Below are 22,554 nucleotides of genomic sequence, written 5' to 3' on the forward strand. Positions count from 1 at the left end.
TATTGATCCTGGGCATGTCTGAGAGGGTACTGCCAAAGGAGATTAACATTTGAGTCAGTTGGCTGGGGAAGGCAGACCCACCCTTAATCTGGTGGGCACCATCTAATCAGCTGTCAGTGAATATAAAGCAGGCAGAAAAATGCGAAAAGGTGAGACTGGCCTAGCCTCCCAGCCTACATTTTTCTCCCATGCTAGATGCTTCCTGCCCTGAAACATCGGACTCCAAGTTCTTCAGTTTTGAGACTTGGGCTGGCTCTTGTTGCCCCTCAAGCTAGCAAATGGCCTATTGTGGGACCTTGTGATCATATAAGTTAATACTTAATAAACTCCCATATATATGTGTGTGTATATATATGTATATGTATATATATGTGTGTGTGTGTATATATCCTATTAGTTCATATATATATACATATCATATTAGTTCTGTCCCTCTAGGGATCCCTGAGTAATATAATTTGAATAGACACTTCTCAAAAGAAGACATACAAATGTCAAACCAATATATGAAAATGTGCTTAATATCACTGATCATTAGAGAAATGCAAATCACAACCACAATGAGATATCATCTCACAGTTAAAATAGTTCTTATCCAAAAAACAGGCAATCACACATGCTGGCAAGTGTGGAGAAAAAAAATCCTAGTATACTGTTGGTGGGAATGTAAATTAGTATAACCACAAGAAGAATAGTTTGAAGGTTTCTCTCCAAAATAAAAATAGAACTGTCATATAATCCAGCAATCATACTATAAGGTATGGGATCAAAAGAAATGAAATCATTATATTGAAGAGATATCTGCACTCCCATATTTATTGTGGCACTATTCACAACAGTCAAGATTTGCAAGCAATCCGAGTGTTCTTGAACAAACTAATAGATAAAATGTAGTACATATACACAATGGAGTACTATTCAGCCATAAAAAAGAATGAGATCCTGTCATTTGCAAGAACATGGATGGAACTGGAGGTGATTATGTTAACTGAGTAAGCCAGGCACAGAAAGACTAACTTCACATGTTCTCATTTATTTGTGGGAGCTAAAAAAGAAAAAAAAAATTAAAACAATTGAACTCATAGAGATAGTAAAATGACGGTTACAGAGGCTGGGAAGGGTAATGGGGCAGGGAGTGAGGGCAGAAATGGGTATAGTTAATGTGTACAAACATATAGTCAGATAAGATCTAGTATTTTATAGCACAAGGCAAATACAATTAACATTAATTTACTGCATATTTCAAAATAACTAAAAGAATATAATTGGATTGTTTGTAAGACAAAGGAAGGATAAATGCTTGAGGTGATGCATAACCCATTTACCCTGATGTGATTATTAAGCATTATATGCCTGTATCAAAATATCTTATATATCCCATAAATAGAGACATCAACTATGTACCGACAAAACAATTGTTTTAAAAAAACCTATGCAGCATTACTTCCTAGAAAGGACAGTTCCACAATCTTCCCTGTTGTGTCTGATTGACTTGAAGACTAATCAAACTATAAATAATTTATCCAGTTAGAATTCAGAAATGTCCTTACCAAGTACAAGTACACATAAAAGTAATTATTTATTTATACCAACTATCAGAATTAATTTAACTGCAGCAACAGTTGATGTGGCACCTTATAATTAATATAGATAAATTTTTAGTGACATTCATAATTGGTGGCAAATAGTAAAATACTTAAGGTTACATAGTCATTGTATTTACTAGCAACAGAGAATATGGCATTGGCAGAAAAATAAAACTTTTAAAAAACAGAAAAAAGCAGCCCAGTGTGTTGGATGGCAGGAAGCAATGCACAGGTGTTAAGAGTACAGATGGCTTTGGGCTCTGCCATGTACAGTACTAGATGTGAGACCCTGGAAAAGTTGTTTAGTTTTTCTTGCTTCCCTCCATTCCTCACCCACTTCTTTGAGTTGAGTTATGGTAGGACTAAAGTGAAATGAGACATGAAAAGTGCTTAAAGCATTGCTTGACACATCATAAATACCCCAAGAAATGTTAACCATTTTTAGATTTCCTCACTCTACCCAACTTTCTTGCCTTAGTTTAAAATAATTATCAAAGTATAAGGTAGAAAATACAAAATGTTTCCAATGTCTAATTCATATTTCTAAGCTGCACAGACTAGACTCTCTTCAGAAGCTCACCGAGTATGAAAAAGTCTACCCTACTGCCTCTGATCTCATCCAACTCTCTGCTTTTGTGAGCTAAATGTTTTTCCAAGAAATCATTCAAAATTCCCATTGTCAACCAAAAATTTCCACTCCTAGAATTTTATCCTAAGAAAGAATTGATGCTCACATTTAGCTGCAATGGTGTTAATAGTGAGGAAATGATTTAGAAAAACTTAGTGAACAACAATAGAGGATTCATGGATAAATTGTGGAGCAACACATGTACAGTATAATTGTAAGAAACTCTAAAAAGAACTTTGTATAAAAATAATAATGAAAAAGGAAGTTCATTATATATATTTTAAAATTTTTAAATAGCAGACTATGATGCAGGATATGCCATATGGTACTATTTTTTAAAGTGTATAGGTAAATATAAGCATGGAAAATGCCTGAAAGGCTTTACAGTGACTAAAAGGTAGTGTATCATCCACTCACTCCTCCCACTAATGCTGGAATGGTCTACTAGCAAGACTAGGTAACTGGCCATTCTTGTGTAATTTCAGTCTAAATCCTCGATAAACAGAGACTGGGAAAATAAAGAGGGCACATTGGTTACAAGCTAGAAGGTGATAGTCTGCACCTCTCTGATTCTCTGCCTTATATTTCTCAGTTATGAAGGTTGTGTCCCTGAAGTCTCTCATGTGGCAGTGTTCACAAATAGCTAAAGGTGTCATGTATGATGTCAGAAGCAAAGCATTCCATTTCCTGTATAAAATTTTGCCCATGGTTATTACCTCTCGGGGCCCTTCAAATGATTGTAAGCATTACTGGCAATATTTATAAAAACAAATTATAAATCTACTTTATTATTACACTTCTAATTATAAAGTAAATGATATTACCATTTTTTTAAACCATAATTGGGAAGGCTTATTTAAACATCAGAAGTGAAAGAGACTGCTGTGTGTTAAGGCAATCAATATTTAAGACCATTAAGAGTTCTTACAATACATTCAGATGGTCATTCCACAGCCTCTGGTAGGAGATTTGTGATTAAGCATAAAATTTAGCAGTAAAGGTGTCAGGCTCACATATTTTAATGAAGGTGTTATAATGTTTGTTCTGATTTCTGAGATCACTTTTCAGTTCCTGGCACTTGGAAGCAAAAAAGAATCCTTTTAACGAACATTAAAGTATATTTTCTCGAAGTTGTAATGTTTCCAACATGAAAAACTGAAGGCACACACTAGCCAGTAATTTATAAACTAAGACCAAATCAAATAAAATTTCTAATTTTTGACCTACAAAAAATGGCAATTTCATATGGTTCAATCAAATATGATAATAAAGGTACATAAATGATTTTTTAAATAAAGCTTCCTAAAAGTATTTTTACCCAGATATATTTGCTACATACAACATTTTGTTTTTCTGTTTCATTATAATTTAAGTTCTGGGGTACATGTGCAGAACGTGCAGGTTTGTTATATATGCATACACGTGCCATGGTGGTTTGTTACATCCATCACTCAGTCATCTACATTTGGTATTTCTCCTAATGCTATCCCTCCCCTATCTCCCATCCCCCTTCTATCCCTCCCCTAGCCCCCAACCCCGCAACAAGCCCCAGTGTGTGATGTTCCCCTCCCTGTGTCCATGTGCTCTCACTGTGAAACACCCACTTATGTGTGAGAACATGCAGTGTTTGGTTTTCTGTTCTTGTGTCAGTTTGCTGAGAATGATGGTATTTTAATGTGGTATTATCAAGAGTTTTATAATCACTCTGGTTTAGCCTCACTATATTCTAAGGGAATAAGTTATGTAACTCGCTCTCAGAAGTAAACGGGTTAAATGGGCAACTAGGGAAAAAGCTCTAGTGTGGAAATAATCTTATTATTCATTCAAAAAATATATCTTGAACACCTACTCTGTGTCAGACACTATACCAAGTACTAAGAACACATCAATGACCGGTTTCTGTTTAAAAATTGTAGCCTAGGCTGGGAGGCTCAGGCCTGTAATCCCAGCACTTTGGGAGGCCAAGATGGGCAGATCACTTGAGGTCAGGAGTTCAAGACCAGCCTGGGCAACATGGTGAAACCCTGTCTCTATTAAAAATATAAAAATTAGCTGGGCGTTTTGGCACACACCTGCAGTCCCAACTACTCAGGAGGCTGAGGCACAAGAATCACTTGAACCCAGGAGGCAGAGGCTGCAGTGAGCTGAGATTGTGCCACTGCACTCCAGCCTGGGCAACAGAGCAAAACCCTATCTCAAAAAGAAAAAAAAAAAAAGAATTGTGGTCTATCTTTTTACTTAATTCTATGTAAATATTCTCATGAGTTTATTTCTTATTTATATCCTATGGGACATGTAGCTCCTGGTTATGGTTTTTTTCTCATACTAATAAAATATGATTATTATTTATTGTCATATCTGATTGACATCAAAAATATTATGTTTTGCAATTTATAAATTTGTATTCTTTCTTATGTACCAGTATCAGTCACCCTGTTGCATTTTTTATTGTAACAAAATACAAATAACATAAAATGTACTTCTTTAATCACTCTCATTAAATATTTCTTGTTATCAAGTATGTAAGAAAGTGCATCTATGTGTATTCCATCTAGGTGCTGTTAACATTGTAGATACACATACATTGGACACTACATATCCATCTAACATGTAACAAAAGTAGACAATCAAATCAAAAAGATTAGTATCTCTTTTGAGAAACTGACAATCAAATCCTGGTATCAATTTGGCAGCAACAAGTTCTAGATCAGTATTTTGCAATAATGTTTGCCCTCAAAACACATTATAAAGTAGTGATGAAAGATCAATATGAATCCATGAAATATAATAGGCATTTAGATTAAAATAAACAGTAGAAATAGTGTCAAGGAAACCACCGTAAAACAATCAAAATTTTTATCTATATCACAAATATGCATGAGAAAGTCTAAAGATCACTGAATAGTTGACATACATTAAAGTTTAGAATAAGTTGATAAAATGGTAAAACCTGACTCTGCATTGACTAACAAACTGATCACCGGTCATTTGGTCTTCAGGTAACATATGCAACTTCTTTTCCTCTTAAGATTGCCCACCATTCCTTAAATACAGACTTTTACATAATAAGAAGAGAAATGTGCTTAGTATTTTTCTTACATTAATATTTTTAATGCACTTTGAAGAAAATATTGCTAACACCAGGTTTTTGGTTTTGGTTTTGGTTTTGCTGAACCTATTAATATCTTAGGACAGTTTGGGAACATTGTTCCATATGCCATGCAAAACTATAAAGTATTAATAAAAAGGGCTTTGGCCATGTGTGGTGTATCCTCCAATTTTTAAAAAAGCTTTTATGAACACTGAAAATATCTTCTAATTTTTGTGGTTGTGAGTGATCTCATCCACTTCTTTATCAGATTGGGGCATTAGATAGACAGCTAAGATGACCAGTTAATTAAGGAGTTCCTCCTTTAGGCTATAGACTCCAAGAACAAGATAACCAACAGCTCCTTGTTTATATCCCTAATCAGCTATTAATTTATACACTTAAAGCACCTAGCATAGTACTTTGCATATAGTATACGTTTAATTAACATCTGTGGAAAAGAGGCAGTGTGGCCTAGTCAGACACATCTGGATTCAAATCCTATCTCTACGTCTTACCAGCTGAGCAGCCACAGGCAAATTGTTAATCTCAGAATTCATTCATCCTGTATTGTATCATGGTGATAACTTATTCCACAGTTGCTATGAAAATTAAGAGATATAATAAAGATAACGTGTCCAGTACAAAGTATGGGCATATAGTTAGATCTCTTCCCTTACTTTATATATTCTTCACACCAGAGTCAATCCTAGAGAAAAATTATGATAACCCCTTCCACTTTCCCTTTTTTACCCTTCTCCCCAAACACAGTCCTCTCCATCTTGCACTGTAGTCCATCACCATTGGTATATAACTGAGATACAGCATGGTGGTCAGGAGACCCGAATTATTTATTTTTATTTTTATTTTTTAGATGGAGTCTCACTCTGTCGCCTAGGCTAAGAGTACAATAGCGGGATCTTGGCTCACTGCAACCTCCGCCTTCCAGGTTCAAGCAATTCTCCTGTCTCAGCCTCTGGAGTAGCTGGGATTACAGGCACCTACCATCATGCCTGGCTAATTTTTGTATTTTTAGTAGAGATGGGGTTTTACCATGTTGGCCAGGCTGGTCTCGAGCTCCTGACCTCAGGTAATCCATCTACCTTGGCCTTCCCAAGTGCTGGGATTACAGGCGTGAGCCACTGTGCTAGGCCCTGAATTCTTATTCTGTCTTGGACCTTACTAGCTAAATGTCTTGGCCAAGCCATTTGACATATCATGGGTAGGGCCTTAGACAGTTTTATTTAGAGACTGGTGAGTTGGATGTAGTAATTTAAAGCCTTTTTATATTAAAACAAACATTGTTATATTGAATCAATACAAACTTTATGTAAAGTTTTAAGATAAACCAAGAGATTTCAAAGATATTCCCATTTGCGGTGGGTTACTTTGGGCTAAGTCCCCAGATTCCTGGAGATTCAAGTTCCCTCTCTTATCATGGGAGTTACTTTGTTGAAAAAGTTGGTGACCTTTGAGGTTTCTTTCAGCTCAGGAATTCTTTCAGCTCATCCTTCTCCCCCTCCTCCCCACCAAATTTCAACTTAACCTGATAAACAAGGCATCAGGAAAAAGCTACTGCATATTGCCTAAGGGTTCCAGAGGCAATTTTCTGGGCACAAGCAATTAGCTGCCCTAGGCAAAACCGCATAGTAAGCGAAGACTGCTTCTCCCTTCTCCTGCAGTATCCACCCCCACTACCTGCAGGCTTCTTCAGCTGCCTTCAGCTTGCCAGAGCACTCACTTCCACCTACAATTCTGACTTTCACCCAAGCCCTAAACTTTAAATTTCCCCCCCATCCTCCCCCATGTAATTTTCTATTCCCTCTTTGGGGTTAGTCTCAGCTAAGTTATACAAGGTGATCTGATTTGAATTTTTCTGATTGACATCTGCATTTTAAAGAAGAATATGTTAGCATTAATAGCGAAATATTTATGGGAAATAGTTCTGAACCTTGAGCCATAAAGAAGCCCTTTGCTCACTCTAGGTTATGAGATCTTACTCTACCAGTCTCTATCTCTTCAAAAGAAGAGAGGTCATTTCTTGTACCCATACTTCTGAAATATTGCCAATCCCTGTGATAAATTATTCAAAGGCAATAGAGTTCTCTTAGGTAACATGCAAGTCATGATTACTTTTTTTTTTCATATTACTCCTTCGGTTGGAAATAACTTACCATCCTTCCTCCATCTATTTAAATCAGGGATCTCAAGCTGGTAGCCAAGGATTTTTATATGGCTCTAGATACATTTTGTTTGGCCATTACATTGGGCCTGTAGCAAGTAATGAGGTACATACTACTTTTACCCAGTTAACAAAAGCAGCTAGGCTCCTATTGCATTGTATCTAGTCTACTTCATATGTTTATATTAATTGCACATTTGCATTTATTAATTGCAATTAATTGCATTAATTGACTTTTTGACCTCTACTCATCCTTCAAGATTTCATCTAAAAGTCATCTTTTCTTTTTTTTTTTAGAAACTCGATGTTTATTTTCCAGGAATCTTATATGTTGTTTAAGGCCACACAAGAACAGCTTAAGACCATTCAGTGGTTACTCCTACCCATTCAGTGGCCTGAGCAGTGGGAGCTGCAGACCAGTCTTCTGTGGCAGGTTGGGCGCTCCAATCTTCAGTAGGGAACTGCTGGATAGGCACAGAGGGCACCTGCACGCCTTCAGACCAGTCGGCAACCTCAGGCTGAGTAGCAGTGAACTCAGGAGCTGGAGCAGTCCATTTGCCCTGAAATTCCTCCTCGGTCACAGCCCTTTCAGCAGCAGCCTGCTCTTCTTTTTCAATCTCTTCAGGATCTCTGTAGAAGTAGAGATCAGGCATGACCTCTCATGGGTGTTCACGGGAAATGGTGCCACACATGCGCAAAATTTCCCAAGCCAGCATCCACCACATCAAACCCACTGAGTGAGCTCCCTTGTTGTTGCATGAGATGGCAATGTCCACATAGCGCAGAGGAGAATCTGTGTTACACAGAGCAATGGTAGGTAGGTTAACATAAGACGCCTCCGTGAGAGGCTGGTGGTCAGCCCTTGGGTCAGTAACCACAAGCAGCCGTGGCTCCCGGAAGTCTGCCTGGATCTGGTTGGTGAAGGTTCCAGGAGTAAAGCGGCCAGCAATTGGAGTGGCTCCAGTGGCAGCAGCAAATTTCAGCATGGCCCTCTGGCCAGTATTCCTGGAGGATATAACACTGACAGCAGGGTTTTCAATGGCAACAATGGCACAAGCTGCCAGGAGAAGCTTCTCCCAGGTCCTCTTCAGATTTATGATGTAGATGCCATCACTTTTCCTTTTATAGATATACTGTTCCATCTGGAAGTCAAGGTTGGTGCCACCTAAATGGGTTCCTGCTGCCAGGAACTTAAGGACATCCTCCTCCTTCACTTCAAGGGCTCCGGACATTGTGAAAGTTTCCCTTTAAGTTACGACGGGAATCCAGAACAACGCGGTATGGAGTCCTCGGCAGGTAGCGCGGAAAAAGTAAAAGTCATCTTTTCTACAAGGTTTGAGAATCAATCAGTACTTACAGCAAGTTAGTTGCTAGTTGCATTAATCATAAGCACCTAGCTGTTATGCAGCAGCTCCTAGTCTTATGCAGGGGCTCTGAATAGAATAATTAACTGCAAATGCAATTTAATGAAGTGGGTCTCATGGTGGAAATAGCAGATTATGGCACTGAGGAAGCAGAAGACATGTTGAGGCTGATCAGACTTTCATGTACCCTTAAATTGCTCAGTGTAGGATGCTGACTCTTATATCTGGCAGTGTTTAGTACCACCTAGTACCTACTAGTTACTCTAAAGGCAGTATATATCCTTATATTCTACATAGTGTGAAAGGAAAATATCTTGGGCCCCCAAAATCACTTAAGTTAAAGGGAAAAGTCAAGGATTGAACTGCTTAGGGCAAATCTGCCTCCCATTCTATTCAAAGTCACCCTTCTATACAGGAGATAAATGCATATCTGATTACCTCCTTTGGAGAGGCTAATCAGAAACTCAAAAGAATGCAATCATTTATCTCTTACCTATGACCTAGAAGTCCCCTCCCCACTTGGAGTCGTCCTGCCTTTCCAGATTGAATCAATGTTCATCTTACATATGCTGATTGATGTCTCAGGTCTCCCTAAAATGTATAAAACCAAACTGTGCTGTGCTCTGCCCACCTTGGACACACATCATCAGCCCTCATGAGGCTGTCATGGGCACGCATCCTCAACTTTAGCAAAATAAATTTTCTAAATTAACAGACCTGTCTCAGATTTTGGGTGTTCACATTTTGATAATCACTGAGGGATTCTGAGTGGAGGTGCTCCTGACCTTTGACAAATCTCCTGTAAGTGCTTGGTATCAGCATGAGCTAACTTTATGACTCAAACCAGTAGGAAAATTTGCTGAGATCTGGGACCATCCTCTCCAACCAAATCCCTGATCTCCCAAAATTTGGTTGAGATCTAAAGTTTATTTGGCTGTACAACTCCCTTTTTATGGAGTTTTACTTGCTTCCAACAAGGAAGACAAGTTTTCCTGTTTCTATGAAGATGAAAGGGAGGTAACTCCTTTATGGAGTTTGAAGTCACTTCCAACAGGGAAGTTGAGGGTTTTTTTCCTGCTTCTAGGATGGTAGAGAGCCATCTTCAGCTTGAGACCCATCTCTCGGTAAGTAGCTGAACTGGAGTTTTATCTTGGCTAAAGTTAACAACCAGCTGGTCTTAATTTTTCCTTACTGTCAGGTCTCCATATGCAAGCCTGGAGCCTGAAAGTCTGAAGTCCTGCCTGCCCAGGCTGATGTCTCCCACCCGCTGCCAGTGCTTGCCATTGTCCCTGATCACTTCCGGGACAAGTCCCTCCCCAACCCTGCCATCTTAACTGTTCTTATGATAATGTAAATACCTCTCACCCAACCCTGCCATTATAACTGAACTTGTGGTCATGTATACTCCCTTGCCCCTACCCCCCACCATTGTAACTGATTTTACTCTGCAACAGCCCTGCCCCCTAAAAAACTACCCAAACCTATAAAACCAACTCCTATCCCACTGCCCTTTGCTAATGCCCTTTTTGGCCTTAGCCCACCTGCATCCAGGTGAATAAACAGCCATGTTGCTCACACAAAGCCTGTTTGGAAGGTCTCTTCATTCAAAGCGCAAGTTTTTTCAACACACTATTAGAGCACTCAGTAATCATGTAAGCTGTGTGATCATTTGTTTTGCTTAACTGTTTTTTGTTGTTTATTTCTGTTTTTTTTGTTGTTTTGGTCTTTTTCTCACTGGGCTTGATCAATTCTATCTGACTTGATCAAATCCAAAGTAAGTTACAAATTATGGGCAACAAGACCTCTGAAGTGGCTAAATTTCCACATACACACACAAAAAGGTGGTGTGGTAGGGGAAGAAAAATGACCAGCAAAAGGGAAAAAAGAAGAGAAAATATTTTTTATTTTGACTACTAAATGGCTTTATTTACAGAACAATGGCACCTTTTTGCTAGCCAGACCAAACTGAAAGAGCAATGGCTATACTTCTGAAGGAGCAGCAATTTGTCTTAGCTGAAATATAGTAATGAGACTTAAAAATATTTTTTTAAAGGGGCTCAATGGTTAAAAGTCAGCTTAATTAAAAGCTAAAATCCAAGATGTGTGTATGTGTGCATATGTGTCTGTTTGTGCGCGTGTGTGTTTGTGCGCATGTGTGTATGTTTGTATTTAACACACTTTCACGGTTTTCGCCTAGGACTTTGTCTTTTATTTATTTATTTTTTGAGCAAAAGTGTTTTTATTCTCAGTTGACTGAATTCTGTTTTCTTCATTTATTTCTGCTGTCTCTCCTTTCTTTTGCACCCTCTGCTGCAGGCAGAGCCTAAAATAGTTTATAATAGTCTGGGGTTCCTTAAAGAAAATGAAGAAGACACCAGACTCTCTTTGGGTGAGAAACCTTTCTTCCTTGTGGAATCCCAAGAATGTGAACAGACAAGTTTGTCTCGGTTCCTAAACTGCTTACTTTTGTACTGTGTTACCTTTTTTTAATTTTGACTAAAATAGTTATTGCAACAAAGGTTACTCTTGGGTATTTAAGGAAGAGTGTGATTTAGACAGCTAGAAATATCTTTGTTTAAAAAGAAAAATTTTAAGTGTACTGTAAAAGCATTATATGTCCCAATGTCATAATTATTCTCACTTTTTGGAGACCCAGGATTCAGTGTGGGTTCTTCCCATAGCTCAGAGATCCAGATTAAAAAAAGGTAGTCCCGGTCGGGCACGGTGGCTCACGCCTGTAATCCCAGCACTTTGGGGAGCCGAGCCGGGCGGATCACGAGCTCAAGAGATCGAGACCATCTTCATCATGATGAAACCCCGTCTGTACTAAAAATATAAAAAAAATTAGCCGGGTGTGGTGGCATGTGCCTGTACTCCCAGCTACTCGGGAGGCTGAGGCGGAAGAATCGCTTGAACCCAGGAGGCGGAGGTTGCAGTGAGCCGAGATTACGCCACTGCACTGCAGCCTGGAGACAGTGCAAGACTCTGTCTCAAAAAAAATGAAAAAAGGTAGTCCCTATCTAAATAAAATAGGACTCCTTATACAATCGTATGAACAATTTCTACAATTTTATGTTTGATTTGGCATCCATCTTTAATCTCCCTCTAGCACTAGACTTTTTTTCTATGTACCTCAAGATGTAAATTTTGCTATATGATTTACATCTGAGTTGTTTCCTTTAATATGCAAATTTAAGGCTATTTAGCTGACAACTGCCTAGAGTTGTGAAACAGGTTATCAAGAATCTGAAAGTAAATCTGTAAGATGTACTTCTATTAGGATGCCTAATATGTCTATGTATTTATGTATTGTGTACACAATATTTCACTACTGAAAATATGTAAAAGAACTCTTAATTAATTGGCTTAAAAAAAGTGATTGAATCAAACATTTTATCAGGAAAAAACAAGACTAGCCAAATGAGTTTTCAAGTTTATGTAACTTAAGTAAAATCTTTAATAAATGAGCTAGCTTTAAAATTACTGGTAAAGTAATATCAGAAATGTCTTAAGAAATGCCAGCATACAGTTTTTTTTATAATTATTAATCAAACAATTTCATACTTATCCCTGACAAATATATAAGGTGTAAAAATTTGGCATAGCGGTTACAAAACTATAAACCCAGCCCAAGACAGAATGATCTTTGCTTGTGTAATCTTTAATAAATAAGACATTGATATTGGTTTAATAAAAATAGCTACATCTTGAATTTAGTGAGATTACCATTACTTCTCATCTTGTGGCTCTAGGTGGTGCAGTCCACAGGCAATAAGGTTTGTTTTGGGAAAGGACTGCTACCATTTTTGTTTCAAAGTTAAACTATAAACTAAGTTCCTCCCAAAGTCAGTTTGGCCTATGCCCAGGAATAAACAAGGACAGCTTGGAGGTTAGAAACAAGATGGAGTCAGTTAGGTCAAACCTGTTTCACTGTGTCAGTTATAATTTTGCAATGGCAGTTCCATAACTTTAAATAATGACAATTGCAGTTTTTTATAAATAATCTAGGTAAACTATTAAAATAAATAAAATAATTAGATAATTGTAATAGGATATTATTGTAATAAAATAATTAGGTAAATGTAATAAGATAAATACTTGTAGATAAACTCATCAAATTTAGAATCTAAGGTTATATTAAATTACAGATATTTCATTGTTTGGGTATTTTCCAATAAACATATATTTGTAGGAAAACATAAAAAAAAGGTGAACACAATAGCAAAGACTTGGAACCAACCCAGACTGGATAAAGAAATTGTGGCATATATACACCATGGAATACTATGCAGCCATAAAAAAGGATGAGTTTATGTCCCTTGCAGGACATAGATAAAACTGGAAACAATCATTCTTAGCAAACTAAAACAAGAACAGAAAACCAAACACCTCATGTTCTCACTCATAAGTGGGAGTTGAACAATGAGAACATATAGACACAGAGAGGGGAACATCACACCTCATGTTCTCACTCATAAGTGGGAGTTGAACAATGAGAACATATAGACACAGAGAGGGGAACATCACACACTGGGGCCTATCAGGGGGTGGAGGGCTAGGGGAGGGATGGCATTAGGAGAAATACCTAATGTAGATGATGGGCTGATGGGTGCAGCAAACCACCATGGCACATGTATATCTATGTAACAAACCTGCACGTTCTGTACATGTATCCCAGAACTTAAAGTATAAGTAAATATTAAAAATTAAGAAAAATGGTGAAAAATTTTTGTCTAATTTAAAGCGTAAAGGTCATGTATAAAACAAGGTAAAAGGAACCAAGAAGTAAAAGAGATGTAAAGAAAGTTAAAAAAAAAAAACAAAAAATGTTTTTGGTAAGAAAGCTTAAAGGGAAATAATTTTATATGAGAAAGAATCTTGTATGGTAAATTTAGTCCTAGAGTAAAATGACTAGTTGTTTAAGAAAGAGGGATGTTCAGGACAAACCAGAATGTCCAAGCATGTCATGAACAGTGAGGATTTATTAAAAAAAAAAAAACTTTTAAATCAAGTTGTCATATTATTATTTAAGTTTTTTTTGCTTAGGTAAAAACTCAGATTACATTTTTTTAAATTAAGGTTATTACATCTGTGTATCTCTCTATACACAACTTCAAAGTACTTGTGACACTGAGTTACAGGGCTTTGACTTCTGAGTCTAAAAAGAACACCAAGTCCTGCTGAATTTTAAACACTGAAAGCAATTAAAGCCCTATCTCAGACCGTGTAGATATCAATAAAAATAAACTGCATTCCTGAGACACAGTGCCAGAAATTAAAGGTATTTCAACTCAAGGCCCCGGGACTATTAAAGAAGAGGTGGGCACATGAGATTGTAAGGGCTGATTTTGAAAGATAAAATAAGTTCAGTCTCTCTATAAATTAATAATTGATAAGGCACACTGATGCAAGACCAGCATATAGGCCCTTGTGTCAAATTAACAACGTTTTCTTGAAGCATTAACTGACTTCTTAATAAATGTTATAAAGTTATAAAAGTCTTATGGAAGTTGTATGCTATGGTCAAGATTAAAATTTTATAGATTGTTTATAAAATTTTGAAAAACACATTTAATTGACTTCATGCTGTTTTTATTAGGGCTTGTTGTTTGAAACATTGAGTCTCCTCTCTCAAATAATGTAGGTTTTGGCCTTTTTTGAAATCTTTGAGTTATCACTTTGGTCAAATCAATGATCCTGTTTTATGAGATCAAGAGTTTTAAACCTTTGATATTTGACAAACTTTCCAAAATCAAATTATATACTTGTCATTTTCTAACCTAATTTATCCTTTAAGGTATTAGGTTACCTAAAGTCCAAAAATGATATAGTTTGGCTTATTTGGTATAAACATTATATAGGAAACATTGTCAAATATGAAATGGTGTTTAGTTTTCTTTAGACTGTATTTGTAAAAATATGTTATTGGTATGTGCTCTAAAATCATGGGAAACTCCTATAATTCTGATATGACTTAGTATACATTATCAGGAATAATTATAATTGTTATGTTAAATTATTGTGTGCCAAAGAGGTAACAAATTTCCTTGTCAATTGTGTCTTTGACTATGGCTGCTCTAAAACCTTTTGTCATCCATGGACAATTGTTGTCTTGTTTTGGTCCTCCTTAGAAGGAGCTGGGTGTTCTTAAATGCAGGTTTCTGATAACTTTGGAAATTGTGACATTAGAATAGAGGAGAAAACTTCCAGGAATCTCATGGAGAGCTGAAATGCTCATGAATATCAAGCAGAACAGAAGTTAACAATGTAAACTGAACTGACAGAAGACTAAAGTAATATTTTTGACTTTTTGCTTTAAACATTGCTGATCTTTTTTTTTTTTCTAGAGTCAAGAAACTTCTTTTGAGCTACTGACAGCTTTTAACAGTTTTGTATACTCCTACGAACCAAATTTGGAGCATATTTGTTTCTCTCTACCTGATTTCTCCAGAATTTGAAAACTATTTGTGAGTATTCTTCACTTATGGCAATACAGTTATTTGCAATAAGAATCAATTTTCATTTTACAACAGGACACAAGTGGAGAACCTGGTTATTTCACCAAGTCTTTGACTGAAATGGTGTGCTTTTCTTTAAGAAATCAAACTTCTTATGGAGCCAATAAAGCCCCTTGGGGAAACTGGCCTCATAACGTTCCTGTACAGGTTTCATAACCTGTGGTGAGTAAAGAATGTCACTTTACAGGCCCAGGAGCCCCAAGTTTACCTTGGCACCTCAAAAAGAAAGAATCACCTAATTCATGGTATCTGTGGCACAAATCCATCACTGGGCTTGGCTTTAAAAATCTCTTATCTGAGATTCCTTCTGTGGAACAAAGTTCCATCAAAGCCAATTTAAAAGCCTATGTAAAAAATAATTATTCTTGCTTCACTATATATAAATAATTAGACTAAGTAAAATGAAGCATATGAGTCCTACCATGATTTGTCTTTAATAAAAATGGGAAACTGGAGAGATAAAAATTATGTTTTGAAAACATAATACACCTATTGTTAGATTCTAGTCTTATCTAATGATTTTCAATTTTATTATTTTCTACAGTTTGGACCAAATTCAAATTTTTCTTAGCTACAAGTTTTCAAAATAATGTTTTCAATTTTTTTTCTAATTTGGAGTCACTGAAAACAAAGCTGCACTTTCATAAAGCTCTGAGAACTGAAGCTAGACAATGTAAACTTCAGAAGAAAATAACAGCAACTTATTTACATACAAAAATCACTTTCATAACTGCCTACCGATATGTGGACTTCAGAGTAATGTGGCCTATATAGATCTTCAAGGATTGTTCTTTTTGGTGGTGGTGTTGTTTTTCTCTCTTACTCCCCCTATTTTCTCTTCACAGGACATGAGACTTCACAACCTTCTAAAAAAAACTTTCCTAATAACTTGGGACTTAGCTGTCTATGAACAAATCATCCTTGCCATGAGAGATCAGACAAAACCTGGGACCAGAGGCTCATTTTCTTCTAAAAAGCTTTCTCCAAAAGATATTACAAAACATGGGGGAGAAATTTGGAAAGAAAATATCTTGGGCCCCCAAAATCACTAAGTTAAAGGGAAAAGTCAAGCTGGTACTGCTTAGAGCAAATCCACCTCCCATTCTATTCAAAGTCACCCCTCTGCTCACTGAGATAAATGCATATATGATTTATCCGTATTGCCTGCATTGGAGAGGCTACTCAGAAACTCGAAAGAATGCAACCATTTATCTTTCATGATCCAGAAGCCTCCTCCCTTCTTTGAGTTGTCCCACCTTTCCAGATTGAATCAATGTTCATCTTATATATATTAACTGATGTCTCATGTCTCCCTAAAATGTATAAAACCAAACTGTGCTCTGATCACCTTGGGCACATATCATCAGGACCTCCTGAGGCTGTGTCACAAGCACGTTTCCTCAACCTTGGCAAAATAAACTTTCTAAATTAACTGAGACCTGATCTCAAATTTGGGGGTTTCACAATGGTGTCAATATTTACATAAATTTCATTTGTATTATGCAACATCTTAGCATCTTTTCCCTTCTTTCATATATAAACTGAGCTATTTGGACCATTTAGACCTCAGTTAGGACCCTCTCTTGCATTGCCTTTTTCCTCATTGAAACAAATAAGCAAAAACAGAACATCCTGCCCTCAATTCCCTCCATTTCCATGCCTCTCCCAAACATAATAATGACACTAATCATCATTAAAAAATAATAGCATAAATCTACTGTGTCTTGGAGCTTTGCTGTGTCCTACAAAATAAGAATCAAAATACCATTCTGCTAGTATTTGGTAACTGAACATCCTTGGACTGGAGGTTGAAAGGAGCTAATATTATTCTAAATCTTATACTTTTGCATACAGAGTAACGACAAGATTCCAGCATAATAATACTGGACATTTACGCAATGCCCTTTATCACAGGCATTCATACTGCTTTGCAAAATTTCCTATGTGTTTTCTCAGTATTAGATAAGAAGAGAAGGGACTTTTTTTTCTTTATATATATATATATTTTATATATATATATATTATATATATATATTTGTTGCACTTTAGGTTCTGGGGTACATGTGCAGAACATGCAGGATTATTGCATAGGTACATACATGGCAACGTGGTTTGCTGCCTCGATCCCCCATCACCTATATCTGGCATTTCTCCCCATGGAGAAGGGAGATTATTGATTCTAGATGGAGAAAGAGGGATAGGAAAGCCTGAATTCAAAAAAGTAAAATCAAGTGTGAGGCAGAAAGTGTAAGAGTGGATTCCTGACTCTGAACCTACTGTTCTTTCTGCTATCCTGAAGGCAAATGCTTCTTTCTTTTCTTGGGTCTGCTATTCAACAGCACTTAATGAATATTGAAAAGCAAAAGGAGAATGGCTCTTGGAATTGAACACTAGCAAGAGCCATGTTTAGAAGGGAAGATTTATTAAAAATGGGTTCCAGATAAGCCTATTTTTAAAAATTAAGACACCAAAAACAAGTAAAGTTAGGGGAAAATATGAAATATCTACAAAACAAGCTGCATCTTTGTGTACCATAATGATAGATGGCATGGATGATTGTTAGATTAAAAGAAGACAAGACTATCCTCAAATAACCTACAGGTAAATAGTAATAAGTAATAATTCATCTGATAAGTTTCTCAAAACCAAAACACATTCAGCCTGGACTCACTAAGGATTTTTCATAATTCTAGATTTATAAGAAAAAAATACTTGAAACTGAAAAGTGGGGGTAATACATAGTAATTAAAGTTTGAGTCTGATTTTTTTTTTTTTTTCAGTAAAAGGAATTAGTGACGCAATAGTCCCAGGGATTTAAAAGAGTTTCTTGAAATATATCTGGGAGATAAGAAACACTGAAGAGAAAATAGGCCCATTAATAAACGACAAATGAGATGAAATGAGATTTTGAAATAGTTGGGCTACATAACTGATTTTTAAAATAGATCTTTTAACAAGAAAAACAAAAAAGGGCTAAGATCAGAGAAGGAACAAGAGTTGCCAGCAGAATGCTGATTAATAACAAGCAAGGGAATTCAGTTCTTGCAAAAATAAGGATTTTCCAAATCAGCAAACTTTGGGGATATGCCTTTCCACTGGGGATAAGAAGAAACTGAGTAATTTATATATTGAATCACATTTTCTCTTATGTCTTCATTCAGCCAGGATGATCAAACCATATTATAAACCCCAGAAACTGCTCTAACTTCATGCAAAACACCTGGCTTGCATTCTCACTCCTAATATCCTCAGATAATTGCACATGCTTTTAACAGACACATTTAACTATCTACAAATGCCAAGCACTCTACTAGGTACTACAAATACAAAGAAGCATTAGCACCTTTCCCAAATCATTCCACTCACCTTGGAATTCCACGCACCTTGGAAATTATTACACTCACCTTGGAACACTCACTCAGTTTCGACCCAGGACCCCATCTGCCCTTCAAAGTGCATGTGTGCATGCGTGCGCACGCACACACAAACACACGTCATTTACCTACAAGCATGCAAATTAATACAGTTTCCTCTAACATAACATTTACCTATCTTCATTCTCAAATTGAGGACCTAAAAACTAAATTCCCATGACCCTGAACAAGCCAATCATATTCCTAAAGCACCCCACAAGGCCACGAAGCCATTCTTCAAAACACACACACACACACACACACACACACACACATTATTAACAAGAGTTTTGGCCAGGCACGATGGCTTACACTTGTAATTCCAGCACTTTGGGAGGCTGAGGCAGGCAGATCACTTGAAGTCAGGAATTGGAGACCAGCCTGGCCACTGTGGCGAAACCCTGTCTCTACTGAAAATACAAAAATTACCTGGTAGTGGTGGTGGGTGCCTGTAATCCCAGCTGCTTGGGAGGTTGAGGCAGGAGAATCGCTTGAACCCAGGAGGTGGAGGTTGAAGTGAGCCAAGATCGTGCCACTGCACTCCAGCCTGGGTGACAGAGCAGGACTCCATCTCAAAATAATAAATAAATAAAGTTTTAACTGAAAAAGTGATGTGTACGGTTAACATTTCAGACTTTCAAAAGACAGATATATAATTAAAAGTATTTCTCCAATCCTAAATCACTTGTCTCCTCAGAATAAACAAGAGCTGATTTTTTCAGGAAAGCTTCAGTTTTATTTACCTCCAAACATCAATAATGCAATTTCTATGGATTGAGCAATCACACTGCATGAAGCAGTTTACATACAGTGTCTATTTAATTTGCAGAATACATTTAAGATATAGGCTCTAGAGAAAATAAATATAGACATTACAAAACAGTCAGACTTAAAATCTGTGTTCTTTTTTTTTTCATTGCATTTTAGGTTTTGGGGTACATGTGAAGAACATGCAAGATTGTTGCATAGGTACACACATGGCAGTGTGATTTGCTGCCTTCCTCCCCTTCACCTATATCTGGTATTTCTCCCCATGCTATCTCCCCCAACTCCCCACCCTCCACTGTCCCTCCCCTATTTCCCCCCAACAGACCCCAGTGTATAGTGCTCCCCTCCCTGTGTCCATGTGTTCTCACTGTTCAACACCCACCTATGAGTGAGAACACACAGTGTTTGATTTTCTGTTCTTGTGTCAGTTTACTGAGAATGATGGTTTCCAGGTTTATCCATGTCCCTACAAAGGACACGAACTCGTTTTTGATGGCTGCATAATATTCCATGGTGTATATGTGCCACATTTTCCCTGTCCAGTCTATCATCGATGGGCATTTGGGTTAGTTCCAGGTCTTCGCTATTGTAAACTGTGCTGCAATGAACATTCATGTGCATGTGTCCTTATAGTAGAACGAAAATCCGTGTTCTTATGATCATTAGCCTAAACATATATGATACATTGCATTCTATCTCTCCATAAAATTTTAACTTTTTTATTAAGTTTCCTGATATGCAGTACATTGTCTAATTGCTTTCCAGAAATTTCCCAATTTTCATTCTCACTAGCACTGTAAAGCTCCCACCAGAACTCTTAACTAGTATTGAGTGTCTCTAATATCTGATCATTGTTGGCAAATATGGTTAGCTATTTCAAACATAAGTTGTCAGAATCTTGCCATACATTGACGAGTCTAGTCTAGATCCTTTAAAAATTCATTCCATTTCACAATGCATTACTATCTTTCAAAACTGTCTATCTTCATTTCAGCAGAGGAGCTCAGACTTCTGCTGACAGTCCTTCAGCCTTTGGAGAATGGATTTGGGCAGCAGATCCCCCTGTGTACAAATATCTTTGGTGTACTTGGGGGATCCAAGCTCAATTCTGATCATCTACTTACTTATTGGGACTTACTGTGAGTAATGATAATTGAAGGTTGTTGGCAGTTTGCAATCTCATGCTAAGTTTCCATATGTCAGGCTTCTTCAAGGTCTGTATCTTTGCTGAATAGACCAAACCTTATGATATATAATTAAATGTTATATGCATCATCAAAACGAGTCTAGTCTATTATACAGAAATTGAGTATTTGCTAACTTACTATTTTGATTTGAAGATAGGTGTTGGCACTCAAATAATAATAATAATTATTATACAAATAATACAATGGCTATATGATATACTAGAAAGATCACCAAAATGGGAATAAAGAGTCAAATTCTAGACTCAACTCTGCTATTAATTAGTTTATATAATGTTAGGTTAGTTTTAAAATCACCCAGTATTTAATTTAACTCTTTTTAAATTTACTAAAGTGTCTTCTAGTTTTAAAATTTCACAAATTAAAAATATCTTGATATAACTTATTACCCATTTAGTATTAAAAATGCACTTTAAAAGATGATAGCTAGCATAGCAGTTGCTATGACATTATCTGTAGGAGTTAATGTAAGTCACCTAGTGGTGTGATGCGGATAAAAATGTTTAACAACCAGCTCTCTGGTGAAAAAGGCCTGGATATATATCTTTGGCCTAGTTCCAGAGTGTAACTATTCACCAGAATGATTTAAAGTCACTGAATGCGGAATTGGAAATTGGCACAATCATCTCACAAGCCAGTGTGAGCTGGCTCTGGCACAACACTGGCCCTGCATTTATATGGTATTCCAGGTAAAATACATTCAGCTGCAAGTAAGAAACAATTTAGCTATCAGTGGCCTAATCAATTAAAAATGTATTTTTTTAGGGAGGCCGAGGCGGGTGGATCATGAGGTCAAGAGATCGAGACCATCCTGGTCAACATGGTGAAACCCCGTCTCTACTAAAAATACAAAAAATTAGCTGGGCATGGTGGCGCGTGCCTGTAATCCCAGCTACTCAGGAGGCTGAGGCAGGAGAATTGCCTGAACCCAGGAGACGGAGGTTGCGATGAGCCGAGATCGCGCCATTGCACTCCAGCCTGGGCAACAAGAGCGAAACACCGTCTCAAAAAAAAAAAAAAAAAAAAAAAAATGTATTTTTTTCTTCCTGTAAAAAGAAGTCTGGACGTAGTGATTCAAAGGTTGTTTCAGCAGTTGTACAGTCTCAGGGTGTTGGGTCAGTTTCTTTGTAATTCTCTTGGCCTTCTACCTTATTGTTACAAAATAGTTAGAGCAGCTCCAAACTTCCTGTCCTTTAGGACCATATCCAAAGTACAAAAGAAATTGTAGAGAAAATATACTTCTTACTTGTCATTGCTTTCCTTTTTTAATTAAAGAGAAAAAAATATTGCCCAGAAATCCCAGAAGGCTTCCCCTCGTGTTTCACTGGCCATAACTGAATCCCATGTCCATTCTCATACCTGTCACTGTGAAAGAGGATCTGAATTGCCACAACTGGTTCAGATCAGTTGTGATTTTAACCCTGGGACTGGACATATGGACAAAAGAGGAAGTGACATTGATGTAGGCAAATAATACTGTCGGTTACATGTAAAAAAAGTTTCAAGCTGAAAAATGCTGACACTTGCAACTACCAACTCCAATTTAATCTGGTAATTATTGAGTCTATTCAATGGGCAAGACAAAATAATGTATCTGTCTCTCTTTTGTCATAATCACATGCTCAAGAGTAGATTTATAAAGGAATTCCCAGCATAGTCATTAAGACACTTAACCTTTTTTAACTTCTTTATGAAATTGGGACAGTTATATTTAAAATGTTAATCTATATTTAACTTCCCAAAATTTTTACTTAACAACTTAAATCAAGCTTTTTGACCATTTGCACACAGGAATAACTAGT

At 36.9% G+C, this 22,554-nt stretch overlaps 1 pseudogene; it reads right to left on the minus strand.

The window, feature by feature from the left end:
- Window positions 1-7,840: 7,840 nt before the first annotated feature.
- The window catches only part of LOC105707200 (small ribosomal subunit protein uS2-like), a 44,016-nt pseudogene continuing 29,302 nt past the window's right edge, over window positions 7,841-22,554 (minus strand).

This window comes from Aotus nancymaae, unplaced genomic scaffold, assembly GCF_030222135.1.
Source record: "Aotus nancymaae isolate 86718 unplaced genomic scaffold, 86718_ANA_hifiasm-v0.15.2.pri h1tg000011l, whole genome shotgun sequence".
Taxonomy (NCBI): Eukaryota; Metazoa; Chordata; class Mammalia; order Primates; family Aotidae; genus Aotus; species Aotus nancymaae.